This window comes from Perissodus microlepis, chromosome 2 (genome assembly GCF_051167445.1).
Source record: "Perissodus microlepis isolate ML-2025 ecotype Zambia chromosome 2, ASM5116744v1, whole genome shotgun sequence".
Lineage (NCBI taxonomy): Eukaryota > Metazoa > Chordata > Actinopteri > Cichliformes > Cichlidae > Perissodus > Perissodus microlepis.
In genome coordinates this window covers 27,047,946-27,070,255 of record NC_140462.1, presented here as the reverse complement: position 1 = coordinate 27,070,255, position 22,310 = coordinate 27,047,946, and the positions used below count along the sequence as shown (strand labels likewise).

Sequence of the window (22,310 nt, the reverse complement as noted above, 5' to 3'; positions counted from 1 at the left end):
TTGACTGCATTACTCTTCACGAATTTGCGTGTCATCCTTGCGCAAGGGCCATGCTAATCTTCTCTGTATCGTATCTAATTTAGCGTACGCACTGAGGCACCGTCTCCATTTCCAGTTTGCATCACAGTGTTAAGAGTTTCACTGCAGCTTGGAGAGTTGCTGAACTTTGTTTTGCACACAAGTCTGTCAGTCTGTTTTCCCTTCCAACCAGCAGCGCAGCAATATGCCAGCGACCAAAGTAATCACAGGGAAGTTTTTGCCGCCTGGTTGAGGAATATATGTTTGCTGCAAGGGAGTCACTGACCGGTCTCTAGATCTGCATGACTTTGACTGTTGGCAATTATTTTTCCAGTGACTGCTTTCAACCTCCAGCAACCCTTCACAACTAGTTTAGAAAGCCTCCCTCATGACTGGTTGTTGCCAGATGGTTGCAGACCAGTCTCTAGGCCAGTGTGACTTGGTCCAAGGTCCTTGGACCCTGTCAAACTTCCAAAATATTGTACAAGTTAATGTGTTTAGTGGTCACAAATCTGGTCAAAATTCAACATTTTCACTCCTTACTTTTCTATGTTTGCTAAAATTTAAAAACTTCTAGGTTAAAATGCAAAAACAAATTTCATTGATCTATGTTTAACGTAACTGTGTCAGTTCTTTTATTTAATATTTTTTAGAAAAAATGCAAATACTCAATAGTAGCACATTCATAAAGGATTAAACTTTTGATATGAACCTCATTAGGTGTAAAGGCAGCGTTATCTCGACAGGCCAAAGACAGAAATGTTACAAACACCACTGATGGAACAGATTTTACTGACTGACTGGTCACGTTGCACCACAGGCGTGTGTGGCTGTGCTGAGCAGGACGATGATTTGTGCATTGTTTATTTACAGTTTAAGTATCAGACATGGTTCAATACATTTGATTTTGACGTACTTTTGAAATATATGCAGAGACAGGGGAGTTAAGATAGCAAACATCGGAAATGTTTGGAAAAGCCGGATGTTCTCGATTTTGTCATTGCACAGCTGGGATTCTCAGGCCGTGTCTTTCGATGGCTTTTCTCATGCTGCATCACATTTGGTGCTTTCATGATGGTGGTGATGACTGCCGTCCAACAAATCCATCTCCTTTAAATGTTCAGTTCATGTTGAGATGTGATGACTGCAGAGCCTGTCACATTTCATACTCATCAATCACTTCTCTGAGCCTTCCTGAGCCAAATTGTGAAATGAAACCTCTCCAATTAGGACAAAAACATATTAATCAGAGGACTTGCAGTGATTTACACAGATTTTTCAGACACAAAAGGACAAAATCTCACTAAAGACACTGTCTCGCTTTCCTGAAAGGTTCAAAGCCCTAAGTTTTTAATTAAGGGAAATTTCTACTGCTGAACTTTTGCAAGCATTTTTACTTAAAGAAACACCTAAATAGCCTCACTGTTGTCAAAATCACCCCCCTGAGTCACAAAGCACATTGTAAAGGTAGTGTTGCAGGCTGAGTAAAGCTCTGACTGATAATTAAATGGATCTGTTACATTAATATTGACAATATCGCCATTTAAAATAATCTAAAAGGTGGTTGTTATTATGTGCATTGATGGTTCTATTGAGCGGTTTTGCTGGGCATGAATATATATATAAGAAATGAATGACAATTAGTGGTTAGATTATTCACATCCTCCTCTGTTCAGTATCCTCAGTACCCATCGGACAACTCATTACATCTCCCCTTGTTAGTCAGGTCTTTGTTCTGCAGCAGGATGGACAAATCACCAGTCCGTCTTCTGAAGGCTTACACGTGAAACAACACTGATGCTCCTCAAGTTATGCCCCAATCTTTGGGGCTCTCTCGTTTCTCATTTCACATCTGCATCAAAGCTGCGAGGCTCGCCTTCGATAAGTGTTCTTTAATGCTGTGTGTACTGCAGCCAGCTGATGCCTTTCAACACACATGAAAGCTTCTGCGAGGAGTCTGAGTTGTTGGGAAATGAAAGGGAAAGATAGATGTTTGTGTGTGGTTGTGTGAGGAAGATGATGACTGTCCCATCTTTGGAAAAGCTCCTTTCTTCCTCGGTAAAACCCTGCGGTTTTACTCCAGCACCGAGCGCCCTGGATTAAACTCGGCTCTGGTTGCCACCAGCTTGAGAACATTTATAGAAGTGTGTGATGGATGCTAAACAGATGATATTGTCACCAGGAGACCCCTGGCTGTGTCACTGTACTGTCAGGGAGCCACTCTGTCAGGCTCTGCAGAGGCAGCACATCTGTTTGTGATCCCAAGTGTGATATTCTGCTGCTTCAGCAATTTTTGACTTTTGTTTTGTTTTGTATTTCAGGAAGATGCTGCTGAGTTAAGTGCCGGTTAACTCACTGCATGTTTGGCAACCATCAGAGTCATACATATAACTCTGTATACACTGTTTGAGTACACACTGTACTCCCAACAGTTTCTGTGCTCTTAAAAAGCATATGTTGGTATATTTTACATCAACTTTGGTTGGAATAAAACACAACTATTTAGAACATTATTGCACAAGACAGAATCAGCCTTAAGTATGAGTACAAATGTTTTTCAACATCATAAAACTGATTTATTTTGTTAAACAGTAACAGTTAATTTTTCCCCTCTATTATGAATTGTTTGCTCATTTGCTATAAAAATGTTGAAAATGATGGTAGGAAAAAGTGCGGAAAAATGAAAACCTTCAAATAATGGAAAGTAGTTCCATCGCAACTGAGAAAACTCTGATAACGAGGATCATGTGATGGGGTTGTAAGCTCCAGAATAAGCAATCAGCGGACTTTGAGTTTAGATGAGCTGCTTGAGATGTGCTACAGTTCCGAAAACACACGAATCAAATAAAAATCTGAATCTGTAATAAATCATGGCAGTAATTGGAGGTCCAGCACTGAAATGAGTCACAAGGTTGCAACTTAATATCCAGTTTTGATCCTCACTAATTTTGGCTTAAAAGCAACATTTGATGCTTGAACTAAAATTCAGCAATGGCGGAAATCAGTTATTTTCTTAACACATGAAGCAAATGTGCGTTAAAACCCTTAGATTTAGTTAAGACTCTGATATTTAGTTAAATAATGTCAAACTAACTGCAACTAAACTATAGTAACTCTTACCCGAGTTTAAATGTAATGGTTCTTATTCACCCTTTTACTCTGATCTACACTACAAGCTTCATTCACAACATTTTTTCCTATGCTTTTCTATGTAACATTTACAAATGTTCATAATCTGATTAATGCATCAACAGCATCTTGGGACCCATCAGATTAATCTTTTTCTCATTTATTTGTTATACTTCCTGTTACAGTGCAGAACTTTCACTCATGGAATGAAAATCAGACATGATTCCAAACATTTTTTTTTACAAATAAATAACTGCAAAGTGGGGTGTGCATAATTATTCAGCCCCCTGAGTCAATACTTTGTAGAACCACCTTTTGCTGCAATTACAGCTGTCAGTCTTTTAAGGTATGTCTCTACCAGCTTTGCACATCTAGAGACTGAAATCCTTGCCCATTCTTCTTTGCAAAACAGCTCCAGCTCAGTCAGATTAGATGGACAGCGTTTGTGAACAGCAGTTTTCAGATCTTGCCACAGATTCTCGATTGGATTTAGATCTGGACTTTGACTGGGCCATTCTAACACATGGATATGTTTTGTTTTAAACCATTCCATTGTTGCCCTGGCTTTATGTTTAGGGTCGTTGTCCTGCTGGAAGGTGAACCTCCGCCCCAGTCTCAAGTCTTTTGCAGACTCCAAGAGGTTTTCTTCCAAGATTGCCCTGTATTTGGCTCCATCCATCTTCCCATCAACTCTGACCAGCTTCCCTGTCCCTGCTGAAGAGAAGCACCCCCAGAGCATGATGCTGCCACCTGCTGCTATAGATCTCTGCAGCTCGTCCAGAGTCACCGTGGGCCTCTTGGCTGCATTTCTGATCAGCGCTCTCCTTGTTCGGCCTGTGAGTTTAGGTGGACGGCCTTGTCTTGGTAGGTTTACAGTTGTGCCATACTCCTTCCATTTCTGAATGATCGCTTGAGCAGTGCTCCGTGGGATGTTCAAGGCTTGGGAAATCTTTTTGTAGCCTAAGCCTGCTTTAAATTTCTCAATAACTTTATCCCTGACCTGTCTGGTGGGTTCTTTGGACTTCATGGTGTTGTTGCTCCCAATATTCTCTTAGACAACCTCTGAGGCCGTCACAGAGCAGCTGTATTTGTACTGACATTAGATTACACACAGGTGCACTCATCAGGCAATGTCTATGGGCAACTTTGCACTTAGACCAAAGGGGGCTGAATAATTACGCACACCCCACTTTGCAGTTATTTATTTGTAAAAAACAATGTTTGGAATCATGTATGATTTTCGTTCCACTTCTCACGTGTACACCACTTTGTATTGGTCTTTCACGTGGAATTCCAATAAAATTGATTCATGTTTGTGGCTGTAATGTGACAAAGTGTGTTCAAGGGGGCCGAATACTTTTGCAAGCCACTGTATGTTGTTTATTCTCATCTCAATGATCTCAGGCACTCTCCTTTTCTCATTTGACTTATACTACAGCACAAAGTTGATATTTCTTCTACCTTATTCTGTATAAATGTTACCTCCGTTAACCCTGGCATACTTGATCTGAAAAACTTTAAAGCAGCACACTAAAAGATAAAGCTTTACTTTGTCATTGATGAAGGCTTTGAAGCAAAGCAACAGTTTGCATCATCTTTATAGTATACTGTCATCTTTACTATTTCTGTTTATCTACTGTTTACAGAGTGAAGCTTGAGAATGCCCACATATTCTAAAACAAATTTCATAAATGTAGAAAAATTTCAGGAAATGCATCACAGTCAGGCTCTGGTTTTTAGAATTTATCATCATTTGGGGTTATTTATTTTGTTGTGTGGCTTTTCTCTGTTCTTCTGCAAAGCAGTGTGGGATTTTTGTTTTGAAAAACAAAGGTTGCTATCATACTCATGAAACAGTCAGGTTTTCGTTTCTTGACTCATACAGCAAAGGCGAGCAGCGATGACACATGGCAGTACGTATGACCAGGTCCACGAGGGTGGATTTTGTCATATAGTCTTCTTCAGAGTTTTTAAACTCTGCGGCTGCAGCGCTTTAATCACATTCAATTTGTTTGGACCACAGCTCCGGCTCCATGGGAGGGGTCTGCCACGAATTAATCATGCTTACACACAAAAACACTGCATACATGATGATCAACAAGCAAATCTTACAAGCACGGCCAAAACTCAAGGATCGGTATATAACACGACACGCACAGAGGTGTGGGTGGACCGGCTATCTAAATGTTTACTTCTCTTTTAGCCACTGATAACAGCCACTTTGAATGCCTCAGCTGCACTTTAATGGGAGAATAAAAGGGAAAAAGGCTTTATTTTTATATAATGTCGAAGAGTTCATTTCAAAGCTTCAGGGCCAGCAATTATATCTAAAGCTTTAATAGCTACAGTGCAGTTATCTCAATCATGGTTAGTCAAGATTAGCCTTAGATTGAGGAAGTGGATTATTTAATTACACTTCAGCAACTACTGGGAAATGAAACTGAGTGCTTCAGTTTCAAGTTTATTGACACCAAATAAAATTAGTGCCATAAGATCCTCCGTTATTGAGTGTGCTTCTCTTTGTTCTGCAGCTTACCTCAGAGCTGTGTGTGTGTGTACATGTGTGTGTGTGTGTGTGTGTGTGTGTGTGTGCTGCAGATTCAGTCAGGACAGTAGTATTTCTTTTATTGTGCTGAGTAAAGGAGAAGCTTGCTGAGAACAGAAAACAATGCTACTTCTGCTGCCAGGATCTTAATTCAGCAAAACAAACATCCGTGATGAACTGAGGGAGGTTGTTGCTGCTTGGTCCAAACCACAATCACAAACCATCAGCAGAAGAGTGGAGGAAAAAAATGTTTATTTTCTGTAGCAGGGTAGTACAGGGATACCTCTCCTCAGATTTACATTACACAAAAACCATTCTACTGCCATGTCGCACACGTTGTAAATAAGACTGTGTAGTTCTCATGCAGACTTTTCTGCCTTGGAGAAATTGAGAAGGACATTGCTAATATATTTATATGTGAATGCTGCTTTCTGGATGATGAACACAGGGATTTATGACTCCTGAGTCTCGCGCTATGCTTTGTATGTTTGTGTTATATGCTTTTATGCTTCTGGCTACAAGGAAAAATTTCCCCACAGGGACAATAAAGATGAATTGAAATCGAGAGGATCAGAGCGCAGAAAGGAGCAGCAGCTTTGAGCTTTCAGTTTCTTGCTGAGGGTACCCAGCGGAGTTTTCACGGTAAACAAACAACGTTCAGGGTTTCACACCAAAACACGTTGCGCCCATCCTTCACGAAGAACAAACGTGCTGAATGCACTGACGAAACCTTTAAAAAGGAGGTTTTATGTTATTAAATCCTGAAAATTCTAAGCTGATTTGCAGCAACTGCGTTTTCTTTTTCTGCTCAACTGCGAAGCAACACTCTCTACGTTAAAAACTAGTCTTACAACTTTACTTTCTGGTACAGCTTATAGTTACTGCTCAGTCAGATGACGCCAAGCTCTCCCTTAGCAATGCTTCAATAAGCTTGAGCTGCTGCGGCCGTCCAATGTTGAGTGTTTGTCCTTCACACATCTCTTTTTACTCTCTGTGTATTTTATGCCACTACTGTATTTATTTAAGAAGTTATTAAACTCTGGCTCTTCTCCCATAGTTTGCCTTTTGTCCCGTCTCCTTCTGCTCTCATCTTCAACCGTTCTAGGTGGATGTTCACGTCTCCCTGAACCTGATTCTGCCGGAGGTTTATTTCCTGTTAAAAGAGAGTTTTTTCCTTCCCACTGTCACCAAGTGCTTGCTCATAAGAGTTCATGTAGTCTACTTTATATTTATGCTTTATACTATTGTTTCATTTCTGGCAATGTGGCTGGCAATATCTATATGCAGGTAAAACCTGTGGAAAGTCAATTTATTGCCATAATAAGAGCCGATTCCAAGAGCAGATTAAATGGCCTTCGTGCTAAAAGTCAAAAAGCTTGACGTTGTGGTTTTGGGAGTAGTGTGTAAATACATTTCTTAGGACAGAATTAAACTTGAATTGAAGAGTTCCAGTATTTTCTGTAACCTTTGTAACTTTTTTATTGAGTGGATTATGTTATTAAACTGAACAAGTTTGGTAAGTGCTTCAGTTGTTTTATTTCTCTAAGAGCTTGTGAATTCTGTGCGACTTTCTATGGTTTTGTTGTTATTGAAATGAAGCCTTTTATGAGTTTGTGGAGCTGGAATTTAGAATTTTCTCCTTGTAAATATGTTCTCATTCAATTGCTTGTGGGTTTGGTTCCTGTTTTTTTGACTGGGTTTGGAGACCAAGTGACCACAGAGAAAAATTGGACAGCTCTAAAACACTTATTATGTACTGTCGATATGTTTCTCCTCAGGCATGCCATGATTTTTTTTTCCCCAAATGGAGCTGCATGGGGCCCGTGGGAAGTCAGAATCGATGCAGCACTGAAAATTTTCCTTTCAAAAAATATCTCCTCCTTTTAAACGTAGTTTTTTCTCTTTGTTGTGGCCAAGTCCTGCCCATAAGAAGTCAGATAATCTTTAGGTCTCTCTCTAATGGCAACCTTATACACATACCAGACACTTTATTAGATACACCTTGCTTGCACCAGTTTGGGGCTCTCTTTACCTTCAGAGCTGCTTTAATTCCTAATTCCTGTCCGTGCAGAATTCACCTGTTTCCTGATGTTTCTGTTGCTGTTGCCCCTCCGCTTCAGCCTTCAGCATGTTGTACTTCTTTGCTGTGGTAAGTGTTTAGTCAAATTACTGTTGACTTCCTATTAGCTCAAACCAGTCTGCTCATTCTCCTCTGACCTCCAGCATCAACAAGACATTTTCACCCAAAGAACTGCTGCTCACTCGACCTCTGAAACCAGCCATGTTTTTTTAGGCAGTGTTTTTTTTTTTTAAGTCATTGTATATTGTTCAATGACAAATAAAAGAACCTTGAACCTCGAGAACAACAATCAATCCCCATTCAGAGTTACTTAAATCACCTTTCTTCCCCATTCTGATGCTCAGTCTGAACTTCAACTTGACTATGTCTACGTGCCAAAAAGCATCAAATCATTGCAGAAATGTCATGTAATTTAGCCAGGGCATAATTGTGATTATGCTATAATAAGTCCACTATTTTCTAGTGAATCCCTTGCTTTTGATGCAGTGCATCACTCAGGTCCCTGGTAAATGTTAATTAGCCAGCGATAACTAACATTGCAGACATCATAAAAGTGGGTCAAGCTGGTGTTAGCTTTAGGCTAAAGCCTTATCTTTCTAGTTTTTTACTATCATAAAAGCATTAAGGATCAATCTTGACTTTGATTTAATAATAACAGTAAGTTAGAATAAAACTCTTCATCAAATGAGTACAAAGTCAGCTTGAACCCAAAGTAAAAATTTCTCAAATATGCCACCCATTGATTTTAATTGTTTAAACTGAGATTGTCTCTCCCCCTATGGAGAAACCAGACACAGTTTCGCATCGTGGTTATTTCTCAGGCTGGGCTCAGCGACCCAGACTAATGTGACGCTGAAGTCTTCTCTCAGCGACAGCACATTATGAACCACAGAAACAGCTGCTCTGCACTGTATGCAATTACCACATTTTCTCTGCAGCCTGCTGTTGTGATGTTTATGAAAGCCGAGTGTTTCTGCGTGCACGCTGCTGCGAGAGTGTGAATGTGTGTGAAGCACGTACGTAAACTCTCTCTCGCACACACAGGTGCATGAATGCACATGCAGTAAACAGCTCTCATGCTGTTTACACAGAGACAGCTGTAACTGCTCTTTTTGACCTTCCTCTTACTTCATCTGCACTCATTTCCAGCCTGTAGCACAGGATGATTATTAGTTATGAGGTCTGTAAGTGAAACAAAAAATCCTAAATGTCCCAATCCACAGCACCAGTAGAGATAATCTATTTCATAAATTTGAAACTGACTATGTTGGGAGGATCAGGAGTTGGCAGAATGACGTTATTAGGATAGAACTACAGATTGAATTTATCTGACCTGCTAATTTGGAATTCCTCGCAGAAAATGGAACAACACGTGAACAAGCGGCTCATTAAAGCAATTAGCACAATATGGGCCTTTTAACGGCACATCAGTTAGTGCAATCTAAAACAGATCCCCATTTCTGCCAACACCTGATGGAATTTTGGAGTTGAATAGTTTGCAATAGCCCCCACTTTGCCTGTCTTTCACGCTCCTGACAGACTGGCATCTATATGCAGAGCGAAACAAAAGTCACGTACAAACAAATGCCACTTTTTAGGTATGGAGGAATGTGCTCACACTTGGCAGCTGATAGGAGCCCATAAATTTCCACAGAAAAGAAAAAAATGCTCATTGCCTCATTGTCCCTCCTTTGCTCATTGGCTACTTTAGTGGCCTGCTTCCCTTTGGATTTTCCCATGCCCTGCTATCTTTTCTCAAGTCTTAATCTTTTCATTCTGTCAGGCCCACTCTCGGCAGCCTCCGCGCCATTTCCAAAGGTCTGGGCTTCATGCTAATTGTCTCTCAATGGCACGGTTACCTCCCACCTACATAATGCACCTTGTTTCCTCCACTCGGTCCGGGGCTGCACCATTTTTGCTCATTCAAATTCAGGAGGGAGAGGGACTGTAAAAGCACTGCCTCGGGCTACGGCGGAGCAACGCAAAGAAAATACACACGCACACACTCACACACAAAAAATTGATTTGCTTCCCTGTTTTTAGAGGGAAACTTCTGTGGGTGGGCTAACCGGCAGGACATTTTGAAGGATGAGTTGCATGTGATTGCTGTTGTGTTAGACAAAACATAATTTCTCAACTACAAGTTCTCCGTTCCAACATTTATCACACAGTTCATCATGTTCCTGCGGCGGTGCTACCGAAGCATGCAGGTTATTTTTGAATTAGCTTCACTTTCAATTCAAGTGCTTGTAACGCATCTGCCAGCAATTTGATCTATAGTCCTCGGATGCAGCGGAAAGGCACAGAGAGGTAAAGGTTACGAAAATCATAGTTACAACATGAATGCTGATCCCCTCTCTTGGGTTAAACGGGAGTACTGTCGTGAAAGGCACACATAAATTGTGCTAATTGTGTCCACGTAGACCTAAATTGGCTGTTTTTCTTTCACTGGAGAGATCTCGGCCACTCAGGACTAAGACGACAGCCATGCACCATTAACATCTATTGAAGTGCGCCCGCTTTGATCTTCTCTCTCAGAAGGAGAGCAATGGGGGAACACAGGGGGAGAAAAATAAGGAGAAAAAACATCATCAACAATTCAAATGCACCCAATTATTGGACCATAAATAAAAGCCTAATTAGCATAAATTGCTTCCACATTGTTGCTATTTTTACATCATTTCTTCTTCCAAATTTCAGGCTTGTGTATTGTGTGCGCAGGCTTCTGCATTAGTGCTTGAGTTATGATGGAGATGCTTAATTTCATAGTGAAATTGCTGCGCTAATTAAAACTGGTGGATAAATATTTGCTCGCTGCACAGTACCCACATGTGTTTTTATTTGGAAGCACAAAAAAGCGAGCTGACCCCGAGTGTCACCGCAGCAACATTTGATCCGTATCGCAAAACTGTCAATGCAGCATCTGCGATGCATCGAACCGATGACTTCAGTTTGCATCTGATGTCACGATCATCAACGTCAGCAGTTATGTAGCCATCAAAGGCGGCGGATGGGTTGTGTGTAGTTGTCAGATAAGTTCAGGCTCAGTTGATTTTGAGTTTTCTAAAATTAGGAGCAGAGCGAGGGAAAGTACTGAAACACAGCAGCCAGAATTAGATTCACACGTTGCCCTGAAAGGTTTTTGTTTCCCAGCGTGATGGTGCTCATAAAGGGCAGCCTGTCTGCTCTGTCTGGTTTGGGTTATGAAGTCACTTTTCAATACAGAAACAAGACGGTGAGGATCAGGTTGGATAAAAGTTCTTTCCCAGCATCTCCTCAAACATTGTTTTTGGTCAAATAGGCCAGGATCTCCAGAAATGGAAACAGTATCTCACCATTCCTCTCCCCTTTTAACCCTTAAGGGACACTTAGTTGGAATCAATCTCTCTGTGAATTTAAGGCACGGCCTGCTGGGAATTAAACCTGCCTTTTACTGGTCACAAATAGGTCTTTTTGACCAGTACAAAATGATTATAATGAGGTTTAAAGATGGCGTTCCCATGCAATGTAAAAACTAGCTCTCCTTTGCAGCCTCGGGGTTAAAAACCTCAACACCCAGTGATACTCCACTGTCTTCTCCCACACAGTTTCAACACGTCTGGCCAGCGGCTCGGCCTGCCATTTGACTTCAAGACATCTTTTGTTCTCTTGTGGTTTCTAGTTCAGTTTTTATTACATACTCCAATTCATCTAATTCCAATTTATAATTTCCATTCTCAGGCGTAGAAGGTTACAATAATAAGCCGCAGCTTCTCTCAAGTTCGAATGTTTTCCTTGGTCACCATTGATGTCATTGAGCCATTAAAATGCCAAAAAGTGACTTAATTGTAATTTCCATCCAAGTCGTGGAAGGAAAGCGCACTGATTTCCAATAAGTGTCCCTATAGATTAATGCATGTGGTTGTTTTTGGGGTGGTGCAGGTTGTGTGGTCAGAAAATAAAAGTAAGTTTGGCTTATTTTGTTATCCAGTTTGGCTTTGTTAAGAAGTGGTGTGTTGAGGTCATTTCAGGCCCAAGTGGACACAAAATAGGGAAGTTCTTTTTTTTTCTTCAGTTTGTCTGACTTTAACTGAAACTCATATACATATAGGTCTATAAACCATTTCTTCCATCTGTTTTGCAGCTGGGATAAAATGAAAAAAAAAAAAAATCAACCAGTATTATACATTAAAGTATTTTGTTTTATTTTTATACTCAGAAAACACATAAGCACAGATCCCAGAGCTTCCAGTAACTCTGTTGAGCATTTTAGTGTCTTTGAGTTTATTATTTTGGTGACTGGTTTCCACAAAAAAGACCCAATAAACTCACCGAACTACACCTGCTCAGCAACAAAAGCTTCAAATTTTGATAAATGCCTTTCCATTCAATTTGAGCACTCAAAGCACTTTCTAAGACAAGGCACACACAGTACCTTTATCTATACCTACCAAAGCAAAAATATGGGCATTGAGTGCAATTTCCTAAAACTGATTATCAGTATCAGGCAAGAAATACATGGACTTTTTCTTTGTGTTGATAGCCACCTTTGAAAACTGACATAATAAATGCCACGATGAAATTTTTTGTAACTTAAAAAAGTGACATTCTGCAATATATTCAGTAAAAAAAATACATTGCCTCTGTCTTCTCCCTGTGTGTGATTAAAAAAAGATGGCAAGATTGATTGAGACTGAAATCTGACAAATACCGAAAACATTGGACAAAATGGATAGCCCATAAGACCCATTCAACCCCATAAGGCATGGACCCCTCTTCGTTGGGATGGGGTTTTTTTTATTCAAACTGCTTCTGGTTTTTGACCCTTTGAGGCGGATGGCTGGGCCCTGAGAGAATGGAGCCCTGCTATTTCCCGCTCTGGGTTCAAATATGTTAAGACTGCGGATGGAACTGGACCTATCGGGGGGAGGACCAGACATCGGGCCCTGTCTGGCTCTCTTTGTGTGGATGTAAGGGGATGATGTTTTTGGGACGGGATTGATAGGACGGTACTTTGGGCATACCCTGGCTGGTAGAGTCCCCCCTCTCTTTACATATGTGTATAATTTGTTTTTTCTTCACCCCACAGATTATGTGTGTTTCATTCTGTTTAGTTTGTTTCTTTTGTGTTCCTTTCTCTTATTTTTGTTTGTATGTACTATAAATTTGGAAAAAGTACAAAATAAAAAGTTTTTTTTTAAAAAAAGAAAAAAGATGGCAAAAAAGTTGTACTTGTCTGCCTCCCTTTTCATTGTGAGTGGGAGTTTGTGTGTAGGTCAAATGTGTGTGTGTGCCTAAGCACCAGACCACCTCTCCGTGTTGATCAGTCAAAGAAAACCAAACACTGCTCTCCCTTCGCATCAGACGCCGTGAAATCAGGCACGAAGAGGAGAAGCTTCTCTGCACCAACAGATGCTGAGGTTCCGCCTGCTTTTCAAAGCTCCTATCGTGGCTGACCCGCCACTGAACCTCACGGCTCTGTCTCATAGTCACTGCCAATGTAAGCAGATGCCTCTTCGGGGTTTGAGCTCGGTCTCTTATTTATGCATGGGATGATAATGCTACCCTACATGTGATACTTCAAGAGAGGAAAGAGTCAATAACTAATGGAATTCGTGCTTGATCAGCACTCCTCTTCCCTCTCGGCATACCACCCAGGTTTTCTGCTGATATGCTCACCTCTGCTGAGCATCGTCTTCGAGCCCACACAGTTTGCCACAGCAGCTTTAGCTCAATTACTGCTGGTCCTGCTGGATTGAGCCCTTTATATCCCCAGCTGGGAAAGCTCACTCGTCTAAACTCTGAGAGCTTTTGGAAATATCTATAAAATGACATCCAGAATAAAACCCTCCCTCCCTGCCTCTCCCTCTGCCTACGTACATGGCTCCATAATACAGGGTTTTAGAATTTGAAAGAAGCCATCAGCCTCCGTTAAGTCCTGCAGGTAGATACTTTGCAGGCAAAAAAGTTCAGAAAAATCTAAAGTTTGACTTCAGAGTGACATTAAAGTTAAAGGACACGTGTATGGTTTGAGGCTTTACCGCCTCATTTTGATATGACAAAATGCCCTCTATTCTATACATCTTATATATGGTAGGATCTCTTGAAATGAGAGGCAAAGCGCAATATTCAGGTGATATTATCTCATTTAATTACCTGTGACTTTAGATCCTTATGTTTTTGTGGTTTCTGTTTTATTATAGAATCTGCAGCATGGCTCCAAAACCCAGAATCCATATTCATCTTTGTGATCTGTAAAGTGATTCAAAGAGTAAACTCTACATGATTTTGACTGAAACTGAGTGGATTTTAACTCTGATAAGTCAGTGGATATTAGTATATACAGTACATGTTCCTATCGAACACCATTTGTTTATTTAGTTGGCTGTCAAACAAAAAATAATAGTAGAGCAATATTGTACTGTAATACTATAAATGCACAATTTCTTCTGGTTGCATGTGTATTTCTTATCCTACATAACTTCCTAAACGTGCAGTGCTTTGGTCTAAAACTGCCAAAAGGATTTTTAGTGTTAAATTCGCTTTGCTCCTTGTGGTTCTGGTTCTTTTGTTTGCAGACATTGTTATTGATTGACTTCTGCATAGAAAATTATTGATGCCTCCAAATAAATACAACCCCATGAGTTTGAGTACTGTAACAGTACTGCAACACTGAAATGGCAGTAACTACCGTGTGACAAACTACAGGGAATTTTCAGCAGTAATTCAGTGTTCCTTGTGAATACTGTAAACACTGATGTCTTTGAATTAAAATAAATAAAAGTGTAAAGAATTGTACATATTTGTTGTGGAATGTAGTATTTTGTTCTTTTGCTGAAAGACTAGTGTAATTTCAGTAAAAGTGTGTTAAGGCTCACCCGTGGCTGAAAACTGTGTTAAAGTTGACCGTTTACAGTAAAAAATTGTAATGTTTGTCTAGCGTTCATGTTAAAATGTTGTTTGACATTGTGTCAGCAACAAACTGATGTCACTGATTGCAGTGGGCACATGTGAAATGAAATTTAATCCTGGAAAATGTAGTTAATTTACTGTAATTTAACAGTCTTATAGTGTACATACTCCAGTTTGTTATATTTACTTTCTTTTTTTTAACAATAAGATAAATACACAATATGAGTAACTATGCCAAGCAAGAGGTAATTTTCCGTGTCCTGAACTTTTAGCTGCTAAAAAAAAAGCTTCTGAGCTGCAGCAGAAGGAAAAGGTTTAAGTTAGCTACTAGTTTGGATTTCTGATGATCCCAGCAGAGGCAGGCATGCTGCAAAATGGCAACAAATCAAAAAACACAATGACTTTTGGAGTTGGTTGCGCACTGGCACGAATACTTAATGCACTGTGCATGTGTGCAGAGCCAGAGGTAATTTCCATTTCCAATTCCAACAATAGTTACATCTAAAAAACAACAAACAGCACCTTTTTTCTTTTACAGCAGCTGAACGTATATGTTCAGTGACTGATTTTAAATTACGCACACAAATACGCAGCTGTAGTAACGGAGTAATTATATCCCACTATATAAAATATATGTCAAATAGGCTCTTGAGCCCACTGTGAGCAAAGCATAAAAGGCAGAATGTGAGAGTTCAACAGGTCAGCTAAGAGGAGGCTTTGCCTGAATATTTCCAGGTGATTAAATTTGGTGGTGAGCGTCTTGTGAAGACCCTCCAAACTCTGCACCTGGTTCGTATTCCATTCTTACAATCTGCTTTCTTTGGACCCTGCATCTTCCTCTTATTTGATTTCAGCTCTTTGAGATATAAAATACATGCTGATACTTAAAAACTGTCTTTGGGGATGAGGAGGTGAGGTGAAGAGACAGGCCTTTTGAGAAAAAAACATTTATTGAGATTTGGCAGCATGCTGCAGACTGAGACAGAAAGCTATACTGTCTATAGAGCAATAATTATAGGATCTATTAATGCTTCTTTTTTTTGTACCCACCATTTAAACAAGTAAATCTTGGATTGTGTTCAGGCATTTTTACGAGACAGTTCAAAGTACTTATGGCACCAAATTTTCTTCACATGCTTCCTGTTGCTGCTGAACAGTGTCAGCAAACACATCATCTGATCAGATGGATGCTGTAAATGTAGAAGCCTACACAGACCTCAGTTCACATCTGTGCAGCAGTAAGGATGCTCTACATTTAAGTTTTTATTACTTAGTGAACGGAGGAGGCTCCAAGGTTAACAGATAGCAGTAAATTCCTGCGCTTCATGCCATTATCTTGAGTAAGGGCACGTACAATGGATCATGAAGGGTTTACTGGTACTCCAAAGTCCTTTCTGGCTACAAGTATGGAAAGCTACTTCTGCTGGCAAAAACAAAATAATTCATCAGAGACATGTAGATAGTCAAGTAATCAAAGCTGGAGACAGCAGATGCCGGTGTCAGCATTACTGGTTTAAGTTGTGCAGAACAAGGAACTGACTGAGGTGTTTTTGTAGCCATAATCTGCAGTGTATGACACTGTGATGTCATACACTGTGTTTTTGATGACCATTTCTAACACTGTGACACCGCCATGTTTGGTTATAGAGCTAACAGTGATGTGCAAGGGATGGAAGTGATTCGGAACTTGAGGAATGGCACGACTGTTTGGGTAGTGACTGCATTATATCTATTTTACTCTAAACACTAAGATACAATATCAGCGTTACTGCATGTAGAAGGCTTATATATCCAGAGATTGTCAAAATAAAGTCAAGAGGAAAAAGCTGACTGAGGCAATGAATTAAGTAAGAAGTTTGAACTTCTTTGTGGAACCAGGGAAGTTGCCCTCTGCTGGTCAGCATTAAAAAATACAGGTTTCAGATCTGTCTATCTTTCATATTAAGTTAAAGGTTTTGATGAATGTGTTTTATACAGCCAGAAGTCAGGCTCTATTTATTTTAAACTTGGATCCCCCCCGCTCTCATTAGCCATGCTTGTGCCCATGTAAGAAGCACAGGTGACACATATTGGCTTAAAGATGGTTCACCTCCCTCAGAGGTCCTAGTAAACAATGGGTTGTCAGCCATGCTGGAACTGCTTCAGCTATAATGAATACAGTCATTCTTTTTTTATTTAGTCATCCCTTAGTTTTCCATCCCTTCCAATGGAGACTACTTAAACTGTCAGTGACCTGACTTCTGGTTTGGCCTTACACCAGTATGCTAACCTGCGGCCTCAGCTATGTAATCAGCTAACCCATAGTTTGGTGTTTACTTCTGGACATTTTGTGGAGGAATAATCTGTTTATACTGATGGTGGACTCACCTGCTACCCCTTAGGGGAAAAAACAGCCTTTCTGGTGGATTTGTTAGTAGGTTTGAGCTGCATATGCTTCCCTAATCTGCTGAGAGGCTACTGGTACACTTCATTAAGGTAAGCTGCCTGGTCTGTGCTGTTGTTGAAGTTCAGTGACAGGCTGTAGACTGATGCTACTAAAACTTAATTAAGGTCAGATGGATGCCCCCTGCTGTTGCCATTGCTTGTTTGCGGAGCTGTCAGATTTAACTGGTAAAAGCAGATACTGGCAGTGCCTGTTTGCTATATACCACTGGAGGCACTGACAACTGTCAGTGTATTACTTTTCTGCTGAATAAAACTTTAAAAATATGGCAAATCTACTGCGGTATCTGCAGTTCCATATGATTTCTTAGACAGTAAATGTAATCGGAAGGTGTAAGTCACAATAAATTTAAACTGATGTGCTTCATGCGTGTTTTTTCGGGTGAGAGTTCTGGCTTTGGCTGCCTCTCAGTGTGTGGCTGGAAACCAAATGGTACAAAAAGTACCCAAACTCAAAGATAACAATCCACCCAAATTAATTTTCACCAACCCATTTATAGGTAAACATTTCCCAGGTGGGCAGAAATCCAGTCTGGCAGTCCTGATTATGTGTTACTTCATACTGATTTAATGGAGCTGATTTTATTTTCCTTGCTGCTTGCAGCCTGTATTGTGATGCTTGTATGATACACATTTAGTAAAAAGCGTAAGCCCACATTTAAGTGTTGTCTTTTAGAGTTATATGATATTGCAATTGCACTTTGGTGGTATTCCTGATTGCTCTTCATGAGTCTGGTCCAAATGTGATGAATGCTTTGCTGTAGATTTAAACTTTAACACGGATGTCTTGCATCATAAAACCTTTCCCAGTGATGCCAGCCTTTTAACACAAGCTAACACAAACAGCAGGTCCATTCAGCTCTGTGGCAGAAATATTGGCTGTAGTTTTGTGTCACTTTGCATGACTGCTGTGTGGTAGTTAAAACTTTTACATTCAATCTGCTGCCCATCATCACCATCATTCTGTACATACTGTACATAAGTAAACAACTGCATGGGTTTTTTGCTATAAATGGCTGATATAATCAAAAAAGTCATTACTTTTTACTTTTAGATAGCAGTTTACTTTATGATGGCTGAAGGGGTTTTGTTTTTGGAAATAACCACATAGTAACTGCAGCTGTCTAGCTCTATATTTTACCATGGTTTGGTGTTTAAACGTTAATTATTACCAAGACAGTCTCTTCTCTGCTGAGTTTGATGAATGCTTGCATACATATTTACAGCAAATATAGTTGAGGAGCAGTAACGGACTTTAAATATGCTTTTTGGCATTTGGGTCTCTGCATACGTTTGCATTTGAGGTGGATTCTGGCTGGATTCAAAAGAGTAAAATATGTGCAGAGAAAAACAAAAAAGCCATATTTGTCATACTTCACATTCCTGCATTTTGTGGCTTCATGATAGTAAAGATGTTTTCCTGACTTATCCATTCCTCAGATTGTATCTGTACAGACCAGAAGGAATGTAACACTGTAGGTTCATAGGCATTTGAAGCCTTTTAAAATATATATATATTACTATGTTGTATAGCTTTTTTGCCTTGTGTAGACAGCTATTTTACTGAGATGTTCTTCACCTTCACAGTATATATGTGGGATTTTGGCACCATCATCCTCAGAATAAAGCATGCATTCAAACTCTTTCCTTTAAAATAACTCATATCGTAAGATAATTAAGTGCTAACTATTTATTTTACTCCACTTTCCCACCGTTTAGATTAGACTTTAATTGTCAACTGCCACCCACAACAAACTATCTGCTCTGTTATCTCAGCCGCTCTTACTCATCACTCCGCAGGCACTATCAGCTGTCTGCGAAAGTAATTAGATCATCTCCAAAAACACGGTATCAAGCAGAGAGGCTCAGCCTTCCACTCAGAGACGAGAGAGATGTTAAAAGACGTGTGCAGTTAGAGGTCGACCACAACTGTGATCCACAGAGATGCGGTCCAGTAATTGAGGATACTTTGGCTGACACTCAGTCCCTGAGATGATTTACAGCGTTCTGATGGTTTTCCCAACTCCAGGGCCTTGGCGTCACAGACAAAAGGAGTCTGTGCTGCCAGTCGTTCAGATGGATGAGACGTGAATGAAGCTGAAAAGGAGTGAAAGCCTGGAGTCTAAATCTGTAATCCACGCTGCGTGCAGCTCATTGATGAGGTGCAGCAATGAAATGCTTCCTCTGTAGTGTCTCTGACAGCATAGGCTGTTTGTGATATCCAGAGCCAGGAGTTTTTCCCAAATGAAAAACTTTCCAATACCAATTATAGTCTCAAGTGACTTTAAAGAGCCCAGAACCTTTTCTGGTCGAGGACCTCTGGCCACTGGCTTGATTTTATTTTATTTTTTGAGTAGTTCAACATCAGTTTTTATCGACCTGAGAAAGCACTTTGTTTGCTGTGTCTAAGCAGGAGCCCTGTACACTTATCTGAGCAGTGGTAGGAGGCAGTGCACCAACAGAGCTCTGTGCGTTTGTGTGTGTGTGTGTGAGAGAGAGAGACGGAGAGTGGTTAGTGTTGGTCTGTACGTGTGTGATTTTTCTTTGAGTTTTGGGCTGGATAAGAGAGGCAGGACATTAGAGAGCAGCCAAGAGGGCCTGGGTTTTCCTGGCACACAATAGCAGGAAGTGCTGCCACGCTATAAATGGAAGCTAAAATAGTGGCAAAACTCAGTCAGCAAGGCCTTTCTGCCACCAGCCAATAGGATTTATGGGCTCATACTACTTTTTTTTTTCCCCCAACTTCCACGCTGTGATAATGGAATAGAAAGGAGAAGCAGGAAAGTTGTAGACTCAGGCCAGAGTGAGTTGTTATTCAACAAATAACTTTTGAAAGTTGACACTGGTGGATATGGTTTTGAATTGGACCTGCCAATGCTTAATTGGAGCCAAAATTCAGAATAAGCCTGACCACTTACTCCCATAAACTTTCTAAAGACGTTCTGGAGATTCATTGTTTCCTCCTGAAATGTGTTTTCTGGATGATGGAAAAGTTTTTTTTGGTTTTGTTTTATTTATTTATTTTTTAAGTCAAATTATTTATTTTTTAGGCAGATTAACAACTTCCTGGCTTCATTTGTAGCTTTACAAAGCTGGCAAAAAAGAAATAAAAATCCAATAAACTCAAATCTTATCTCTAGCTGCAGTGTAATTCTGAGTAATTTGGCACAAATCACAGTGGAGGTTATTAAAAAGATCACATCCCCTGCCAAGTTCTTGTTAAATTACTAAATCTGAAAAGATTTATAAGCTCATCTCTCTTTGGCAGCTCAGCACAGTGCACCTCCTTGAAGAAATTAGTTTTGAGCAGATACTAGCAATCGCTAAAGGTTCCTGTCATGTTACAGCATGGAAATATTTAAAGGGGTGGTCAAAATTAGGCTGGTGACCGGTTCAGGGTGTTAACTGCCTCTCATCCAGTGTCAGCTGAGACTACAATGGTAAATGACCTGTATTTGTAAAGCGCTTTACTAGTCCCTAAGGACCCCAAAGTGCTTTACACATTCAGTCATCCACCCATTCACACACTGGTGATGGCAAACTACATTGTAGCCACAGCCACCCTGGGGCGCACTGACAGAGGCGAGGCTGCCGGACACTGGTGCCACCGGGCCCTCTGACCACCACCAGTAGGCAACAGGTGAAGTATTTTGCCCAAGGACACAACGACCGAGACTGTCGGAGCCGGGGCTCAAACCGGCAATTCTCACTAAGTTTAGGCACACAACTAAACTGTATTTTAAGAAATGTAGCATAGTTCCTTGAGCCCTGGTTTAGTACCATTTTGGCCCATGATAGGATTCAAAGGTATGGATAAATACAGTGAGATGAGAAACAGTTTTTGCATATTTATCACACTTACATGATTATCAAAACTGTTTTAATATTAGACAAAGATAACCCAAGTAAATCCAAAAGGCCATTTTTAAATGAATTTCCTTATTAATGGGAAAAAAAATGTATTCAAACTACCTACCTGGCCCTGAGTGAAAAAGTAATTGCCCCCTAAAACTAATAACTGGTTGTGACACTCTTGGCAGCAAGAACTACAATCAAGTGTTTGCAAAACCTGGCAACGACTCTTTTACATCACTGTGGAGGAATTTTGGCTCACTCTTCTTTGTAGAATTGTTTTAATTCATCCACATTGGTGGGTTTTCTAGCGTGAACGACCTGTTTAAGGTCATGCCAAAGCATTTCATTCGATTTCGGTCGGGGCTTTGAGTAGGCCACAAAACCCCCCAAAAAACAACTGCATTCATTTTTTTTTTTTTTTTTTTTTAAGCCAATCAGAGCCATTTTTTCCACAGTCTCCTTCCTATTGTTGAATCATAACTGTGACTTTAGTTGTACATTTCTTTAGATGCTCTTCTGGGTTCTTTCGTGACATCCTGGATGAGTCGTCAGTGCCTCTCCTGGGAAAGTTCACTATTGTTCCAAGTTTTTTTCATTTCTGGATAATTGTTCTCACCGTGGTTTGCTGGCGTCCCAAAGCCTGAGAAATGGCTTTGTAACCCCTTCCAGGCTGATATATGTTACTGACTTTATTTCTCAACTGTTTCTTTAGATCATATCATGATGTGTTGGTTTCTGAGATCTTTTAGCCTACTTGACTTTAAAGCAGGGAGGTTTAGGGTAATTATCTTAGTGGTCTCCAGAAGATAAGGCGCTAGAAAATATATTTTGTTACCTTTGGACAGATATAGGCTATAATTTTCTCCTTTCTTTCAGTCTTTCTGTTGAGATAAGGTTACTGTATTCTTGGGACACTTTATTGAACATATAGACATGAGGTGGGGATTTTACAGAATGTCCAAAAACTGTGGTCACTACTATTTCCAGAGGATATTGGTAGATGGGTTGCTGTTTTACCCAGTCTTTATAACTCATAGAAAATGCTCCTGAAATATAAATTAGCCTAATGCTGAACTGTGAGGAATCTGCTTGGGTCCTAGGACCAGTTACTCTACAGCAAAGAATTCAGTGGACCTAAAATGTTGGATACAAGAATGTGGGCTTAGACACTAAAAGGATTAAGTATGCAGCACTATTTTATAGAGATCTGCAGATTAACTCAGTCCCAACAAAACATAAAAGGTCTCTGAGGGAAAAGTGGGTCACTGCAGCTGCAAAGAAGATACTATAAGTAAGAAAACTAGTCATGAGGTGAAGTTAAATTTAAAAGATGGCACAGACGGGATGACA

At 40.2% G+C, this 22,310-nt stretch overlaps 1 pseudogene; it reads right to left on the bottom strand.

Moving 5' to 3' along the window:
- LOC146392830 (U6 spliceosomal RNA) lies at window positions 1-100 on the bottom strand (annotated as a pseudogene).
- Window positions 101-22,310: the final 22,210 nt, after the last annotated feature.